This window comes from Hyaena hyaena, unplaced genomic scaffold (genome assembly GCF_003009895.1).
Source record: "Hyaena hyaena isolate Hyena2069 unplaced genomic scaffold, ASM300989v1 scaffold_1598, whole genome shotgun sequence".
NCBI lineage: Eukaryota > Metazoa > Chordata > Mammalia > Carnivora > Hyaenidae > Hyaena > Hyaena hyaena.
This window is the reverse complement of record NW_024082232.1, coordinates 154,940-173,701: the sequence shown is the minus strand read 5'-3', so window position 1 is coordinate 173,701 and position 18,762 is coordinate 154,940. Positions and strand designations below refer to the sequence as shown.

At 34.6% G+C, this 18,762-nt stretch overlaps 1 protein-coding gene across 3 annotated transcripts in view; it reads right to left on the bottom strand.

Moving 5' to 3' along the window:
* The window catches only part of STXBP4 (syntaxin binding protein 4), a 165,537-nt gene that overhangs the window by 79,122 nt on the left and 67,653 nt on the right, over window positions 1-18,762 (bottom strand). The gene's annotated exons all lie outside the window — the stretch shown is intronic.

Sequence of the window (18,762 nt, the reverse complement as noted above, 5' to 3'; positions counted from 1 at the left end):
ATCATATACGACTTAGCATCTCCTATTGCTATCTTGAGTTGTCATTAAAATAAGTATTTTACTAACTTTCTAAAGCCAACGAACCTTGACTGCTCAAATTAAAACACCAGCTGAGAGTGAAACCCCATCTAACATGCACAAGTGCTCCACTTAACCATAAATATGAGATACAACTGAGTTGATGGTAAAAATGCCAACATTGTTTTTCACATATAGTAATTGCCTTAGAAAATTTTATTAGGTAAGAAGCTTTCATAGGAAAGTTCTTCATAAAAGATTTCAATTTTATGGGACTATTAGTAGAATGATATTTCATTTGAATAATTACAATAACAACCACAAACCATGCTATGAAAAACACTTAATGAAAAACAAATCACTTCATTATATTCTCTTTATATATAAGGTTAAAAATCCTTCCATAGGATTTATCAAGCAAATAAGATTATATCAAAACTATGTGGAATTAGGAACAGTTATACTTCATTGTATTTGACAATTTTATTTCTTGGTTTTTCATCACACAGATTTAAAAATTATGCCCACTAGTTTATATTTCCCTAAAAAGTACAGGTTTCCATCATAAGCTATTATAATATATGCTCTCAAGGACTACATAATCTTGAAGGTTCATTCTAACTCCACCTATATCCCTGCTTCTACGAATTATGTGGAGACACTTTTTTGCAATGTGTGTAAAATGATAGACACTCGTAAATCCAAGAAACAAAGATTTTCTTCAATTTGTATGAAAAAGCAAAATCCTCATTTTGCAAAAGGAAGATTTGGTTAAGCTTTCTAGAAGAAAAGCAGGTCAATCAAATTATAATTAGCTCTAATTAACCCTCTCAAGAGCTGTCAGTTTCTCTACCTGCACCTGCCTTATTCTCCAAAAGGTGCAAAATTGAGCTCTGACTCTGAACATCAAAGAAAACTAAAGAAACAATTTTCAATCTCTGTGTATAAACAGAAGCCCCTAATGAAAGACAGACACACAGGTACACCTATCTCATAAATTTTACCATGTAACTTGTTCACAATATAAATACTAATTAGTTAAAATCCAGTTAAATATATTTAATCCTAAACATGCATTTTCTAGTTTAGTGAAGGTTGATAGAAAAAAAGAAAAAAAAAACAAAACAGTCTTCCTAGTTCTCCAAGTCTGATTACAAATGTTGGAGGAAACATCCGCAGTACTGGAAATTTCCTCTCCTAATCAGAATGTAAACTCTGCTCACTGAAACCTGCCACAACTCAAAAGCTACTTTTTGACTATTTAAACATTTAGAATTTATCTGGAGTTTGGGGTTTAAGGAAGAGCTGGCTTTGGAACAGAAATATATTCCTTCCAATTTAACTTTTAGAGTTTTGATTCAGTTGGAATCACAATTTTACCAAATTTGTTTGTTTTGGAGGAACTTGACCAAGAATTCTAAGTCATAATCTAGATAAGACAATAGTATTCCTAAGTTCCTTTGGAGGAAAAAGAATCCGTGAGAAATGGTACCGCAAATTTTGGAAAACAACAGTAGCAACAGGAAAGAAAGAAACAGGGTAGGATGTGGTTCAAGGACATACGGCATATACCAAAATAGGTGGTACCGGCCAAAGGAGAGTTAGATAAAACATATTCATTTAAAACTCAATGAATATATATATTGAGTGAATATATTCATTCACTCAATAAATATTTATTGACAAAGCAGCTGGAAGAGCAGATAGCCCCAAACAGACCCTAGAATATATAATAGTAATGGAGATACCACAACACAATGAGTAGTTGCAACAACAAACTATCTGGGAAAACAAAAGTATAAAGTGTAGCCCCTCATTTCATACCATAAACCAAACAAAATAAATCTCATCGATAGGTTATATAAAGACAGACACAGTGGGTTAAACCAGGTTAACATGTATCTGAAATCCAGCAAGGCAGGTTTATTTAAAAGGAGAAGGCACAAAGGAAGAGATGTGTCAACACAAAAACTCCTGCATTAAAAAAAAAATCTTTGAAAAAATTAGAAAGGGAATTTGTATCTCGGGGGAAAATATTTACAACAGATTTGGTAGCAAGATGGGTAATAATTACAGTGTAAAGAGATGTTACAAAATGATGTGGGAAAAGAGGAAAAACAGTTATTAGGAATATAAGAGAAGTGAAGAACCAAATGGGGTGGGGAGGGGCAGCAGGGAGAGATAACATGAAGGGCATATAGTCAGGAGTGACAGGATGTCCCGATGCAATCAGATCAGGAAATCAGCTACCTTCAGTATTAAAGAATTGTGATGGAATTCACGATTTGATCTGAAACTCCTCATCGAAGACAGTCCTTGGTATCTAACATGGATAACAACGAATCAAAGCAGAGTCTTTTCAAATAGGGTGATTTATTTATATAGGGTTGGGTTCGACTAGAGAAGTCTTGTTTTTAATTCTAAAACAGTTGGTGAATAAATCACTTAACACAACGTCAAGAGAGTCCCATGTTGAAGTAAGAGTTTTGAAAGTGTTTCTCACATAGTAAACTGCCAAGATAAGAGTTTTATAGTGTCAGCTGCCCTATCACTACTTCCTCCTTGGGTAAAATTTACTAGTTTGTCAGCAATATATATTGCTCTAACATCGAGAGACATAAAAGTTTGGCATGTACATAGATGCTTAAAACACACCCTGAAAGGTGCTCTCTTAGCAACTAATGAAATTTTAGAGATTTGTACTTTTGAGTTAAGTAAGTAAAATTAAAGGGAGTAACACCTCCTTTGGCAGATGAATATACTTCTGACAGTACACTAGTCATTGGGCACCTATGCTACAATGCTTTATAGGAAGTAATGGTTTTGCTCTATTTTACTTTCTTCTCACTGGATTGAGAGTTTGTCGTAAATAGTACGTCTGGCTTCCCCAGTGCATCCATAGAAAAGAGCACTCAATAAATGTTTCTTAAATTCCCTTGCCAAGTCTCCCTTGTAAGTCACTCAAGGCATGCGTGAAACGACTGATGACATGGTGCTGAATTGGTCCCTGACCAGCCAGAAAGTAAGTGGCTCACAGCAGGGAACCCAGAACCCCAATATCAGTTCTAACTAAGCCAACCAACTACAGAAAATACTGTCACCAAATGAACTGGAAGGTTTCTACGAAGAATAAGATCACATCCCTTCCAAATTCCTCCAACTCTGAAAATTCTGTGATTCTAATTGAGCTGACACCATTCTCATGGGTTCTGCAGTATCAACAGGATAATAAAATTTCACCCAGGTTTTCTTAAAATGGAAGACATTTTCTACTTAAAAAAGGAAACTACTTGGGAATGGGAATTCTGAAAAAGACACCTTTGTTTGCCAATGCTTGATCAGAAAGCCACTTTCACGTCCAGTGAACCTCTGGATGTGGCTGGTATCTGGGCAAAGAGGGATGTCAAATGGGCTGTGCTTGGTTCTCTTTCCAAGCAAGCTGTCTTTAACTTAGGCAGTTTCTTGAGCAAAGTCTAGTGTTAGAAAATACATGGGTCATATTTTGATTCACAAAAAGGGATTTAATGTTGAAAAACAAATTTAACCAAGTTTTCTTTTTTAATAAGTTTCTCCACTCAGATTGCTGTCTATCATTATAAGAGCTTTTGAATTTCTTCTCTCAAAAAGGCTTTCTTTTTCAGCCTTTAAAAAATCATTTAAAGATAATCATAGATTACACACAGTTGTAAGAAATAATACAGAGAGGTTCCCTGTATTCTTCAATAAGCCTGCTCCAATGCTTATAACTTGCATGACTATAACAGTAAAATATCACAAACAGGAAATTTCACTGATGCAATCCACCAACCTTAATCAGATCAGTTTTATAAGCGCTTGGCAATAAAGAAGAACAACCTATAGATACATGCAACACCCTGGATGTGTCCCAAGGGAATTATGCTGAGTGAAAAAAGCCAATGCCCAAAAGTGACATACTGTATGATCACATTTACATAACATTCTTGAAATGACAAAATTATAGAGATAGAGAACAGATTACTGGTTGCAAGGCGTTAGCGGAGGGAGGACAGAAGGAGGTGGCTGCGGCTATAAAAGAGTAGCATGAGAGATGCTTGTAAAGTGGGTTTTTAATAGAAAATAAAAGTTGACATTTTGAGGTCACAAAGTGACTACCTGAAATGAAAACATAGGAACATTTTACTATGGTACCCTCTCAGAAGAGAAAAGACTGGCAAATCAAATATATGTATTTTTCTTCTTTTCCTTTCTAAAGATGAGACAGCATCTTAGAATATCTACTAGGGATATACTGAAATACTATAAAAATTCAGATCACTAAAAAAGAATAAAAAGGGTATAGGAACTGATACCACTTCCAAAAATTAGAGGCTTTACTATTTCTTTAATAAATGCACAAAGGGACACAATCTCTAAGAATGTGAATACATGAATACTTCTTTAGTAAATCACATAGTATGTTGTTCCTTTTTAGAGATATATTTAATCTGTTGTTAGTTTCCTTTGCTGCTTCATCCATGTACCAAGACAGCTCACAAGCCAGCTGTGCCAGCTGTAACTAAGTTCATGTTCAACCTTAACTATCTACAGAGACTCCTGTGCTGATCTGACCTTACGTTTCTGCCTCAGGACTTTTTTGTCAAGCATTCAACCCAACCTTTGCACAGGTGAGGCTGACTGCAACTGGGCTTATCTGAATGTAAAGAAGTTGCCAAATGAGCAATTTCCCATGTTTCTTTAGGACAAGGCCAGGTTCAGACAAGCTAAATACTTTGGGTTTGGACTGTTCACCAGTTCACCGCTGCCTTAGGTCATAAACACACTGCTGAAAGGAACTTGAAACAACTTAAGTGTGAGAGTACATTTTAGAAAAGTTGTTGATCAAAGGAAGTTGTTAGGAGAATGGCCCATACCTGTTAAAAGTTGTTAGAACTTGAAGAAAAAATAACAAGAAGTCTAATTTCGTGGGAAATTGTGCTCATGAATTTAAACAGTAAGGTGGGGTTATTCTGTAAGGCATAAAAGAGAACAGGGCAGCCAATTCCTTACAAAACAGTTAAGTATTCTAATAGTCAGCCCTGGTTGAAAAAAGCAGTATACCTGATCCTTCTAGAGAAAAAGGATGCTTGTTGCCTTTTTACTTATTTCTTTCTTCCCTCTCCTTTTTCCCCACTTTCCCTATCTTTCAGTTCTTCAGTGCTTTCTTTTTGGGTCACTATACTAAATAAAGATTATTTAATTTCCATAATTTAAAATAGCTAATGGACCTTCAAAAAGGGGAGATTATTCTGTTTTTAGGATCAGGCCACTGTCTCACAATAATTCAATTAAAAGATTATAAATGAGTGAACAAAGGATATCAAATTGAACTGGTAACCATCATTGTAAAATAAATTGAAAATCAATCTAGTGGTGTTTCAATAATCAGGTTACCTATGTACTTAAAGGATTTATGTGGTATAATTATTAGTACTTCATCTCAAGATCTTCAAAAGGATACCAAAGAAAGAAAACGAAACTCTGCCAAATTTCATACAACTCAGGTTTCTGGTTTTCAAAGGTTTTTAAGAGAAGAGTTATACACATTCTCTGTTTGTAATTTTTAAACACTCTTTTGCTAATTGTGAAAAAAATAAATTAATCTTTGAAGAGACAGACTTTTTGTATTTTTAACAAAGCATAGGAACTCTCATTAACAATTCATCTCTAACACCAAAATCTCCTTAAACAGAATGATATCATTCTATATACATAAGAGGTGAATGGTAATCATGGTCAATATACTAAAAAAAAAAAAAAAAAAAAAAAAAAAAATAAAAAAAAAAAAAAAAAAAAAAAAAAAAAAAAAAAAAAAGAACAGCTTTACGGTTGATTTGGGGCAATATATTTTTTATTGAAAATGTGTACTTCTAAAATGAATAGCTGTGCAAAACTTTACATGTATGCATGTATTTGTATATACAAACACATACATATATTTTAATTGCTTTTGCTAAAACTGGAAAATATACATTATTTTATAAATTATAATTATAAATATACATTTTTTATTGTATATTTATTTTTGATAGAGAGAGAGAGAACATGAGCAGGAGAGGGGCAGAAAGTGAGGGAGACACAGAATCTGAAGCAGGCTCCACGCTCTGAGCTGTCAGCATAGAGCCCGATACCAGGCTTGAACTCACAAGCTGTGAGATCATGACCTATGCCAAAGTCAGATGCTCAACCAACTGAGCCAATAATGCTAAGGATACTATAAATCATTACAGCATGAACCATCATAGCCTCTCAATCATTAAATTACAAAGCCTTGACTGCTCTCTCTATTACTGTATATTCTATCATTGTTAAGTCTGGTTGACTTTATCCTCATTGGTATCTGTCACACAGACCTCGCTGGTGTATTTCCATTGCCACCACCAGGTTAAACCCTCCACTATGTATCATCTAGAAGAGTGCTTCTCAAATTTTAAAGTGCATACAAATCACCTGGGGACTTGTTAGATATGGATTCTGATTCAGGAAGTCTGGGGTAGCATGTGAGACCCTGCAATGCTAAAGTCCAGGTGTTACTGACACTGCTGGTCCTGGATCATGTTCTGAGTCGCAAGAAGGTAGAGTTCTAGGGGCGCTTGGGTGACTTAATCGGTTGAGCATCCAACTCTTGATTTCGACTCAGGTCATGATCTCACAGTTCGTGAGATAGAGCCCAGTGTTGGGTTCTGCACCTGCTTGAGATTCTCTCTCTTCCCCACTCTCTGCCTTTCCCCTGCTCATGTGCACATGTACACACTTGCACTCTCTCTCAAAATAAATAAACATTAAAAAAAAAGAATGTGGGGTTCTAGATTTGCACTGTCCATTGTGGCAGCTCCTAGCTATACGTGGCTATTGATCACTTGAAATATAGCTAGTCAACTGAATTTTCAATATAGTTTTAATTAGTTTGCATTTAAATTAAAAAATTTCTCAAATATAAAATATTTTTCCATTTTACAAAACTTTACTGTTTTGATGGAACTTTGTTTCACTTTGATGACTGCATCATTTAAGATACAATTGTTGAACTGTAGTGTTCAACATGCATGTAAGTCATTTGTATAGTATACTTAAACTGCTGTGGTTACTATGGATTAATTAATTAAAATTTATCATGCAACAATGTAGGAGTGGGCTTATCTGAACATTTTATGCAACCCATGAGATACAGTAATACTTAATGTAAATCATAATTGGTATTTAAATTGAAATGCTTATTTTTATTACTATACAATTTTTTTCTATTTAAAATAGTAGATATAGAAAAGATTTTATATTTAAAATGAAGACATATTACCAGTGCTATATAAAAGAGAGACATATTAACTAGTAATATAATCAGGACAGTAAAAAGAGATTAGAAGAAGGTATGTTGCAAATTTTGTGATAAATGCAGTCGCAATCTACAAAGCTGCTTGCTGTGATGAAAAATTTTAAATGTATAAAAAGTGAACAATATTAAGAGGTATTTTTGCACCTACATAGTGAATCTGTTAAGAAGTTTTCTCTTAAAAGTGAAATAAGAACCAATGATATCAGTCACCTGAAATCAGAAGTAAATGTTTAATGTTTGTAATTTTGTCCAGCTATAAAATGGCTTGGATTGTTGCATAAAAGAGTGAAATAAGCCATTTTTAGATCAAGATGGCAATTTCAGTTATGATAAAAGACTAGAAGAGATATTTTACCAAAAATGAAAGATCTTAAGTCACCAAACAAATGCCTACAGAATACAAGAACTTTCTAAAAACATCAATGATCTGGGGCGCCTGGGTGGCTTAGTCGGTTAAGGGTCCGACCTTCGCTTAGGTCATGATCTCGCGGTTCATGGGTTCGAGCCCCGCGTCGGGCTCTGTGCTGACTGCCAGCTCAGAGCCTGGAGCCTGTTTCAGAGTCTGTCACTCCCTCTCTCTCTGACCCTCACCTGCTCACGCTGTCTCTCTCTCTCCTAGAAATAAATTAAAAAAAAAAAACATTAAAAAAAATAAAAAATAAAAACATCAATGATCCATTGATTCAAAATCTGAAAAACTACAAAGACCTTTCTTTCTTTAGCTTTAGGTGAGCCATGTGATAAAGGAGACACTACCCAATTCAAACTTCGTGCATGTATTATTAGGGGACTTCCAAATTTATGACAAAAAGCTATCAATTTGCAGCCTAAAAAATCAAACTTGTGGTTTAGATATTAAATTTTATATCTTTCAAGGAAGAGTTTCAGCTGGATATTGAATAAAACTGCTTATCATAATAGATGGTGCTGCAGCTTTGTTGGATCAAAAATTCAAATTTATTGCCATTTTCAAACAAGAGATTGTTTTCTTTATTGCTTCATTCTACTGTACAATACAAATGGAAAATACCTTTGCTCAGTTTTTTGAAGCTGAATGTGTGAAAAACGTCATGGATACAGTTGTTCACATTGTGTAGGATATATGTGCAAATTCTATGACTCTTCACTAAAGTTAGAAGACAATGGATTTAATGATCCTGTGGTCTTTGCCAATAGTCCTTGGCTGAATTTTGGAAGAATTTTACAAAGATTTGGCTGAATTGTGGAAGAGTTTTAGAAAGATTTACCTTATTTTTAACTTCAATTCAAAATTTCCTTAAAAGAGAAGGAATGCTTGCCTAATGTTCAATAATCAAAGGCAAAAGAAATCATTATCACACTGCACATGGATGAGCTAAATTTAAAGCTCCAAGAAAAGGGAAAGTTGATCTGTGAAGCCAAACAAGTATAAGAATTTATAGTGACATTAAAACTTTTAGTAATATCTATCAATAATAATGATTTTACATAATTTTCTACCATAAATTAATATACAGATTTTAATTATTGATAGTGTCATATAAATTAATTACAAAAACTAAGAAAAATTTTATGTATGCTAAGTTGATACTGATAAATTTGGAATTGCTTTCAAGATATACATCTTTGAACTTGATGTTAATGGTATTAAGCATTAGTGATATACTTAATTTGAAAAAATGTAGTTTTGAAATGGTTTTGCTTGAAAGATGAAGTCTTCTAGAAAAGCATGAAATAGTTTTATCCACATGGATGCAAGTATTATTAGAAAAAGATTTTGGTATTCAGTTAATACAAAATTTTTAAGTTATGTTTGGAATATTTGGGTATTTGAATCTATTTTTTCAATAGTAAATCTTGTTAAATCTAAACACACAGGTCCAGCATTTTCAATGAGAATTTAGTGTACAAAATAAGATATGCTCTAAGTGTAAATAACACTGGACTTATGAAAAAAGAATGTAAAAATATCTTACTAATGAATTTTTAATATTATTGCATGTTCAATCATATTTTAGATATATTAGACTAAATAAAGTATATTTAAAATAATTCTAATTTCTTTTACTGTTTTAAAAATGTGGCCACTAGAAAATCAACAGTATGGGGGTGCCTAGGTAGCTCAGTGGGTTAAGCATCCGACTTTGACTTATGTCATGATCTCATGGTTTGGGAGTTCAAGCCCATGTCAGGCTCTGTGCTGATAGCTTGGAGCCTGGAGCCTGTTTCGGATTCTGTGTGTGTGTGTATGTGTGTGTGGCCCCTCCTCCATTTGCACTCTCTCTCTCTCTTTCTCAAAAATAAATAAACATTAAAAAATTTAGGAAAAGAAAAATTAACAATACATAGAGGGCTCTCATTATATCTCCATTAGACAGTGCTGGTCCACACTATTATAAAAAGCCTCTTCTTTGATCTTGAGTTACTTCCAACCTACTGTTAATATTCTTAAGTATAGATATTCTTTATTGGTCCCTTTATCTATTCACCAAATATTTACTTAGTACCTACTCTGTGTCAGATATTATTCTAATATACATCAGAGAAACACAGCAAAGACAGCTCCCCTATGAAGCTTACCTTCTAGTTGGGAGATATAAAGGACAAAAACACGACAAGCATATAACATGTAAGAAAGCAATTAATAATACCACAAAACTTCTCCACACACAGTAAGGGTTGGAGGCGAGTGCAGTGAGAGTGCAGGGAAGGGAGGGGGAAGAAGTGGTAAGATGTGAGGTCACTGACCTTGCAGGAGTGTGAGGACGGCAGATCAGGTAGGCTCTCACAGGCACTCCCATTGACTTGTAGGCTACTACTTGTAGGCTTTTGGCTTTTACTCTGTGATGGAAATCCCTAGAGAGTTCTAACTGAGGTTTTAAAAGGATACTTCTGGCTGCTCTGTTTAGATTAGACACAGTATGGTGGCGGAACAAGGGTAAGAGCAGGGTGATCTGGTAGGAAGCTGTCATTACAACACAAGTCACAGATGATGGTGGCTTAGACTAGTGATGGATGTGGTAAAAAGTGGTAAAATTCTGTAGTTTTAAATTCCACAAATTGGACGTGGAGTGTGAAGGAAAGAAAGGGGTCAGATTATAGGTAAAGCAAGTTGATAATGTTTGTTTTTTTTTTTTTTTTTGAGAGACAGAGAGTAACAGAGAACAAGCAGGGGATGGGCAGAGAGAGAGGGAGACACAGAATCCAAAGCAGGCTCCAGGCTCTGAGCTGTCAGCACAGAGCCCGACACGGGGCTCAAACCCATGACCTGTGAGATCATCACCTGAGCTGAAGCCAGATGTTTAATTGACTGAGCCACCCAGGTGCCCCAGCAAGGTGATAATTTTTCCCCTTTTCAAGTATCTGAAGAAGCAGTCTGTTGTATAAAATCTTAGGTTGGTATTCAAGTGCCTATATGATTTGGCCCCAACATAGCCACCCAAATATCACTTCCTAACACTTTTCATCTGTCCATTGCTCCCTTATGTTCCTGGGCCTTTAATAATACTGCTGCTGTTGATGGTGATGATGATAAAAGAATACAAATCAAACCTCTTATTTTTGAGGAACCTACTATATTCTGACAGTTTTAAGCTCTGAAACTCTTGATTCCTATGAACAAATTATAAAGACAGATATCATCACCACAGTGTTAGAGGCAAAGACACAAACATACTACCAAATAATAGTGCAGTTAGTGTGCAAGAGGCCTATTTTGACCCTCAAGATTTTTTCTTTCATAGCATAATTTCCATGCTGTGCCCTCTGTCTGAAATGTTCCTTCCTTTCTATGTCTAGCCCAGTTCAGGTATGTGTCACCCTCTCTATAAAAAGCCTCATTATCTTCCCAGCCAGAATTAGGTTTTCCTCCTCTAAATCAAATGGTTAAAGCAAATTATTCCCACATCTTTTTCAGCACCTGGCGTTTCTTTTTCTTGTATTTATAACAATGACAATGATAGTTTATATTTGTGGAGTGTTTACTATGTGCTGTATATGTTTATATTATATATGTTGCTTAATACTTCTAATAGTCTTGTGAGGGATCCTATTATCAAACTCATTTTAGAAATGATTGAAATGAGGCTTCGAGAGATGAAGTAGCTTGCCCAAGGTCAAGAGCAAGCAAGAAGCAGGATCAGAATAAACCTATGTGGTCTAACTCCAAAGTCTATTATCTACCTCATTACCTCTTATGCTAATTCATCATTCATCATATAGGATGATTCCTTTTCCTATTTATTTTTTCATCTATGTCCCATATTTTCTATTGAATCTTATTAAGTTCTGATACAGATTTGTCTTAGATTATTTATTCATGAAGACCTGGCCTTCCCTAATAACAGAAACTAATCCGTTCAGAGAAATAAATACAGGAGGGCCTCAAGTGGAAGAAGTAGGTATTGCAAGGGAAAAAAAGCACAAAATTGTTAATTTTTCTTTAGAATCATTTCTTAATCAGTCCTTAATGTAATTATTTTGTCAAGTATGCTCAATATTCTAAAGTTTTAAAAATATTTTTTATTTATTTCTGAGAGAGAGAGACAGCATAAACAGGGGAGGGTCAGAGAGAGAGGGAGACACAGAATCCGAAACAGACTCCAGGCTCTAAGCTAGACGTCAGCACAGAGCCCAACGCGGGGCTTGAACCCACGAACTGCGAGATCACGACCTGAGCCGAAGTCGGACGCTTAACCGACTGAGCCACCCAGATGCCCCTCAATATTCTAAAGCTTTTAAGCTCTAAGCATTTAGGAGAAAAGACAATTTTAAGGAAATGTAGGAAAAAAAACCCACATTCTCATGTGTTCCAAATGTAAAAATTAACAAAGAAGAAGTATAAATGTCTACTTTCAGGATGCAAACACTAAAACGTAAAAAAGCCTGGCCATATAAACTGATGCAGGTATTGAAGACATAGCTAAAAAGGCATACCAATCAAAGCACAAAAATATTTAATGAGAATCTTAAAATTAGCCAAAAAAAAAAAAAGGACTTTAAAATACTTTTTATACAGAAATAATTTCAAATGCACAAAAGAGCTGCAAGAATTAGGAGTAGTACAGAGAACATCCTCATACCCTTCACCCAGATTTACCTAGTTCACCAGATTCATCCTTTTGCTAACATGTTCATGAGTGAGAAATACTCTTGTAAGCTGCTGATATGTACCGGTTGTTGTTGCTGAAGTCCTGCATATTCTCATTCTCTCATATAGAAACTCACACACATATACATGCACACATGTGTGTATAGATGTATATGCATAAAACACATATACGCATACATGCACACATCACTTTTTCTCTTAAGCTTTTGAGGGTAAGTTATATACATCATGGCTCTTTACCCCTAAAAACTTCAGTATTTCCTAAATGTAAGTATATTCTCATATAACCATAGTATAGCTGTCAGGTTTAGGAAATTTAACACTGATCCAATGCTTTTATCTAATCTACCATCTGTACTCCAATGTTGTCAACTGACCCAACAACAACATCCTTTAGAACATTTCCCCCATTCTAACGCATGATCCAATCTACTGTGGTCAAGTCTTATATTTATTTTTCCTATCCTTACGGTCTTTTAATCTGGGATCTTTTACTGCCTTTCTTTCTTCTTTTAATACATTGCTATTTTTGAAGAATAAAACCCTTCTGTCTTTCTTTGGGCTCCTTCTCTCTTTCTCTCACATAGCCCTTAAAAAAAATAAAACTATTCTTGATTTTGAGTTTGTCTAATGCTTCCTCATAGCTAGATTCAGGTTATATGTTCTCCGCTGGAAGACTACATAGGTGATGTGTCCTTTTCAAGGTTTCACATTTGGAGTCACATTCTCCATCTGTTCTTCATTGGTGCTATCAATTTTTAGCACCAGGCAAGGTGTTGTCTTATTTCACTACTGTATAATTATTATTTTCCCCTAGCAATTAATAAGCAGTTTATCAAGAACTACTTCAAAATCATGTAAATATGTAAATACTCTGCTCTTCATCAAGATTTCCCCCTAGATTTAGCTCAGCCTGATTCAGTCTATACTAAAACAGATGCAAAATGCTGATGTCCCAAATCTGGCAGCCTCTTTGCAATTACATCAGCACTCAACAGTCTATAATAAGCAAGAGCTCCCCTCTCTCCCCATTAATTAACTAATCTATTTACTAATGGTATGGACTTCCAAATTACTATTTTTTCAGTGGTCTGCAATTTATTACTGTATTTAATTATTTTGGTACTCAAGTTCATCCAGATTTAGCCAGCAGGAGCCATTTTCAAGCTTATTCCTTATGACATGACCCCATCATTTGGAGCATTTCCTTATTTGCTGGTAAAATGAGATGTTCTAAGTCTGTCTTGTACTTACCCTCCTCCAATGCTGAAATCAGTTATTTCTCCAAGGAGTCTGGGTTCCTTTAGTAGTTAATGATATTTGGGCACTTAGATATGCTATGTGCTCACTGCTGTTAGAGTGTCTGCTTCTTGGCTCTTACAGTTGACAGAGTCAGGGAATGAATATATTGAATATATATATATATATATTCATATATATGTGCACATAAACATATAGATATTTTAGAAATGATACATTCCCAGTACCTCCAATTCCAATCCATCCCACAGGATTCTTTTGTGACGTCACTCTAATTTGTATGTCCATGCTTTTTCATTGAGACTTGGCTCTCAACAACGATCAACACATTTGCTATGATACATCTAAAATGGTTTCAGAATTGCTTTGCCTGTACTACTAAAACAATAAAACTAAACAACAACAACAACAAATACTAAAAAAAGGTTCAGGATTTGTTTGCAATTCTTTTCCAACTCAGTCCCAACCTGTCAAAGTCTGAAAACAAATACTGTGTTCACAAGTTATGTGAATTGGTTTTCCTTTAGCACGGGGATGATATTCATTTGAAATGCAAACTGATTCATTTCAGTTAGCTTTAGGTTCATTTTCCCTTCCTTATCTTTACCAATTTCTTTGTATATTTGTTGAATGTGTAGAATATTAACATGCACCCAAAAGTAAAAATTATATAAAAAGTAATTCTCAGAGGGGTATCACTCCCTCCTGTATCTTCTCCACCCTGTGTCCATCCACACCGTAGAGAACCAGTTTCCTTACTGTGTAGTTTTCCTTTGGTATTTTTGGTAAGAGATAAACAGATACATAACTGCTCTTGTTTATTATACATTATACATTTATTATACATTTATTATACACTATTTGGAACTCTGTTTTACTTGGTAGTATCTCCTGGAAATCACTCCATATTACTCAAGAGGAATTATGGTAGTTTCCAATACTTTCTAATTATAAATAATACTGCAATACTGTGCATATATAGTTTAATATTATTAGAGGCATATTTTTAGGGTGCATTCTTAGATGTGAAATTGTCAGGTCAAAGGGTAAATGGTATGTTGACCTGTTAGAATTGCCAAATCTTCCTTCATAGGGGCACCATTTTAAATTCCAGATAAGAATGGCTGTTTCAAAACATCTTCACCAAGAGAGTACTGTTGAGATTTTGAATTTTTGCTAATCTGATGGGTGAGAAATGGTATTGGCATAGTTTTTCTTAAAAAAAAATAAAAGCTTTGTTGAAGCAGAATTGTTCTATACTAAATTTCAATATAGTAAAATTTACTAATTTTAGGTATAGAGATTGACAAGTTTGTTTAACCTAAGGTGATATAGTTCCTTCTAGGATTTAATTGTTTTAGTTCTTATGTTTATATCTATAATAATTCAGTTAGTTTTTGAGTATGACATGAAGTAGGGGTGGAGATCCATCTTTTCATACAACTATTTTCTTATTCTATCCCCATGTATTGTAAAGAGCATCTTTCCCCCAGTGAATTGTCTGTGAACCTTTTTAGAATATTAAATGACTCTAAGTGTGGCTCAATTTCCGCTGGTGTCATATTACGTTAGCTCCAGGCTTAGCCAGAAGGAGAAGTTTGTCTAATTACGACTCTCTCCCAATTCCTTTGGTAGTTACTTATTGTATGATGTCAGGTCTTAATGCTGTTTTCTGTTTGAAGACATCTTCAGCCAGTGTCTTACTCTAACATTACTAGAAGCTGGGAGTCTTGAGTGTAGACTTTTTGGTACTTCTCTTATTATGAGGAAGATGATCTTTTCCTATAATTAAGGGACATTTTCATAATGTTTTTGGATGAACTATTTGTTCAATGTCTTTTGCCAATTTTTCTACATCATTTTTGGATTCTCAACAGTTAAAACTTCTAACTGATTATTACTTGTATACATGGATACGAGTGAGTATTGCATTTTGGTTTTATATCTTGCTAGTCTGTGAATTTTTCATTGAATGAGTTTTAGCATTGATTGTCTAAGGTTTTCTGGGTAACTATATCATCTGTAAGCAAATGGTTTTACTTATTTCTTTTCTAATTCATACACCCCTAGTTGTTTTTCTAGTCTAATTGCATTTTCTTTTTTTGTGTGCTATTTTTATCAAGTTTAGGCATCGCTGTTATACAAGCTTCAAAAGAAGAATTTGGAAATTTTCTTTCATTTTTTTTTTTCTCCAAGGCCACTTATGTAGTTTTGGGATTGCCAAAGGTTTGGTTAAATTTCCCTGTGAAACATCTGGCCTGGTCTTTTTCATCCCAAGAGGGTAGTCTCTTGATAACTTTATTTCTTTTATGGAAATTGGTCAGTTGAGCTTTCTATCTCTACTGAGGTCAGTTTTGATAAACTAAATTTTCCTAAGAAAATCTTTTAAAAGATCGTTAACATGATCTCATTCAAGGTAATTGAGATAACTATTATGATGGTCTCAACTCGGTCATATTTTATTGAAATTATTGTGTGCATATATTATATTTACTGTGTTTATGTTGTGTGTTTCTTTTGCTTTAAAAAAATACTTCTGGTATTTAGGAAGGACTGTATTTTCATTCCATAGGTTACCTTTGTTTTATTACTTTTTGCAGTGCCTGAAATGTCCTCTATTTTTACCTAGTGTTTTACTATCTGACATCAGCTTCACTTACACAACAGAATGGTTATATTCTATTTTCCATCCGCCCCCCTTTATCCTCTCATTTTTTAAATAAACTGCATCTTTTGATTTTTTGGTCAGACGTGTAACATTAACATGTTGTTCTTTTACCTGTGAACTCAGTCTCATTTTTGTCTCAGCAATAAAATAATACCTGTGAAATGCTCACTCTTTGGGAAACTCTGGACAAAGTTAGTCCAGTAATTTTCTGGGTGGATGAAACTCATCCCCTCCTAGTTTCCAGGAGTACTACATATATGCAGCATTCTCTGAATACTTGCACATTCCAAACTGTTTTTCCAGGGCCCTGGTATCTGAAAGTCAGCTTGGCTGTATATATTTTGGTTTCATTTTCTTTCTTTTAGTTTCTTGAAAATGTTGCTCTACTAATGTTGGCCTTACCTTGTTGTGCTGAGAAGACTGATGCTTAAAAAGATATATTGTCTTTGTAAGTTATTTGATCTTTTCACTTGGAGGCACTATGCATTTTTCTATCTTTAAAACCTAATACGTTTACTGGATATGTCCTAGAGTTGATCTTTCGAGGTCTAGTACCCAGTGAGAGATTCAGGTCTTCTTTCATTACGGGAAGTTTTATTGGATTATAGTTCTAAATATTAGTGTTATTCAGTTGTTTTACCTCTTCAAGAAACTCTTTTACTTCCTTTTTTCACTATCATTTTCCTTCTTATGTTTTTTTTTCCCCCCAATACCTTTTCATCTGTCTGCCTTCTTTCTTGGAGAACTTATACACTGAGTTTTCATTTCTGATATGCTTTTGTCTCCCATTCCTTTCCTAAGTTTTACCAACTCTCATTTTTTTTTTTGCTTTTTTTAAAAAATCAATTTCTGTTCTTAATTTTTTATATAATAAATTTTTGTATAATTTTTATATAATAAATTTTATATAATAAATGTTTTATTTATTTCTGAGAGAGAGAGATAGAGAGAGACAGCGTGAGCAGGGGAGGATCAGAGGGAGAGAGAGGGAGATACAGAATCCAAAACAGGCTCCAGGCTCTGAGCTGGCTGTCAGCACAGAGACCGATGGGAACTTGAACCCATGAACCGTGAGATCATGACCTGAGCCAAAGTTGGACACTTAACTGACTGAGCCACCCAGGAGCCCCCTATTCTTAGTTTTTTAAATTTTCTGATATAAAGTGCTTTTTTCTTAGTGGCAAATGCTTTGTTTAAGGATATTTAATTGTGTTTGGAGTGTCATATTTGTTTTCTTTATCTTTAGCTTTATGGTCAAATTGTTTGGAGAGTTTTTATCGGAAGGAAAAGTTTAATTCATATTGTCTGATTTCTTACAGTTGTTTTGTAATAATGGAGACAGATTTCATTTTTTTTTTTCTATTCCATTATCTTTCCCAGAAAGAGTTCTTAGTTCAATAGCACCCTCTTCTGTGCAGTTCTTTATGGATCATGATGGTCATGGCGGAGGTAGATGGAAAGGATGGGTATGTATTGTTTCTCTTTCATTTATCCAAAATCTTTAATTTTCCCCTCTTATTTCCTTATTGCCTAGTCTCCAAGGGGTACCACCTTGTTTCTGTTCATTTGGTTATTTCCCTAGAGGCAATGATTTTCCAATGTTGCCACTTCTGGTTGTACACTTTCTCAAGTCCTGAGAACCACCAACCACTATTCTGTGCTTAAATATTGGCATTCATTATTGCATTTTCTTTCTGGAGGTGATTTTATTTGAACTTTGTCTAATTGCTCCATTTTCCCTAGTTCTTTTTCACAGTCATTGAAGGCTTATCACCTCTGTTCTCTGTATTCCAGGTTTTAGCCGCAGGCAAGCTGCAGGGCTTTGAAATTTTTTTACTCTATTTATATGTACTTTGAAAGATGTGATGTTTTATGTAACAGTCATATTGAAGGTATGAGTCCTGTGTGATTTTATTTGGTTTCTTTGTCGATTTTATGTTTTCTGTGGAGGCGGGGGGTGATGTTGGAGAAATTCAAAATTAGGTGATTGTTCGTGATCTCTAGCAATGTTCTTTTATCTTTCCATTCTTAACAATATTTTTTAATTTGTATGTTTATTTCATGATAATGCCATTTTATCTGTTCTGTTGTAAGCTACCTAAAATTTTGTGAAGAATGATGCAAAGTAAAAACAAATTTTTAGTTTTTAGTATTAAAAAATAAAAGTAAGGGCACCTGGGTGGCTTAATTGGTTAAACATGAGACTCTTGATACTGGCTCAGGTCATGATCTCACAGTTTGTGGGACAGTCTCCCAGTGCAGAGACCACTTGGGATTCCCTCTCTTTCTCTCTGCCTCTTCCCCGATTGCATGTGTATGCACTCTGTCTCTCGTTCAAAATAAATAAATATACATTAAAAAAAAAAAAAGTAAAAA